This window comes from Poecilia reticulata, linkage group LG21, assembly GCF_000633615.1.
Source record: "Poecilia reticulata strain Guanapo linkage group LG21, Guppy_female_1.0+MT, whole genome shotgun sequence".
NCBI lineage: Eukaryota > Metazoa > Chordata > Actinopteri > Cyprinodontiformes > Poeciliidae > Poecilia > Poecilia reticulata.
The window spans coordinates 5,389,398-5,390,791 of NC_024351.1; positions in this window are offsets into that span (position 1 = coordinate 5,389,398).

The window sequence follows — 1,394 nt, forward strand, 5'->3', positions numbered from 1 at the left end:
TTTTGTGGTTATTTACTTGAAAATAAAGCCAGGAATATGATCGATCATTTCCGCCTTACTGTGTGGGGGTCTAACTGTACCACATTTCGACACAACCAATGAAAATGTGTTGACGGTCTGTTGCTAGGTAGAACGGAGACACGTGGGGACAAACGAGGGGGGGGGGGATTTGGATACGGCAAGAGACTAGGGAGAATTGATGCTGTGGATTTTACTAAAAGTGTTTCGATAGGTTTTTTATACAGTAAGTATGTTATTTAGAGTTTGTGGTGTGTGTAGTGTTAGTAGTAGTTTTGCTAGCGATCGCTGCATGGCTTCGTAGCGAGCGCTGACGCACTGAGAAGAGAGAGACTGCACGCCGGAACGGCCATTTAGACCTTGGCCTACATTAACATTGTAGACTCATGTTTTGTTTTGGAAACAGAACTTTGAGAAAGATGTTGAAGGTTACGATACAGGATTATGACGGATAAAAAGCTCTCCGATGTTTTCGTACTTTGCTGTAGCATCATGTTCATTAGTGAGCCTCCTGCTGAAAACAACACATTATCTCCCTTTTTATTTATTCAGTTATTAAAAACTAACACATCTCATAAGAACAGAGAATGTTTTCACCTTCAGTTTTCCTCCGCAGCAGGATTAAAATGATGCCATCTTCAGAGTCGCCAAACCCAAAAGGACAATGATGTCTCTTAATGACTTTAAAACATCTGGACAGTCTGATAAGCCAGTACATTTAAACATGACTCAGTATGAAGATGTTTCAGTCAAAACTGATGGCATATTCACATTTTTAATTCTTTAAAATGAACAAATACTTGGAGTTTGAAGTGATTTTGACAGTTCTCACCTTTTCCTACACCTGGACACTGTGAGTTGCAGGTGAACAGCTGGTCTTTCTTATCGTAACCATCTTTAACTTTGCACTTTAACTTTGCACAAAGCTTTGCGTTGTGTTGCAGATGAGATGCTGGGAAAGTCACAGTGGCAGAACAGGACCTTGACGCATTCATGTGTGACGATATGCTGTCTTTGCCCTCATACACCCACCCACACCACTGAGTGTCTGCAGTGGACATAGTTCGTCACAGAGCAGGTTAGGTTGACCTCATCATCGCTCTCCTGTTCAGTCTCTGGTGAAAATAGAAATATTGTTTTAAAATAAAAAAGCTAAACCCATTTCTCATTGTTGAACTGTTCAAACAGAAACAGGATGTACTGGTGAGAACAGACAGATCAACCTTCCTGCTGAGATTTTGTCCTGCTCAGTTCTCACACTCAGTCTGTCTAAATCAGCCAAAGCTTCTGCTGTAAAATGTCCGTGTTGGAACCATGTTTTTCTGGTTCTGGACTGTTGGACCTCCCGTGTGGTTCTGTCGCAGGTATTCTGTGCT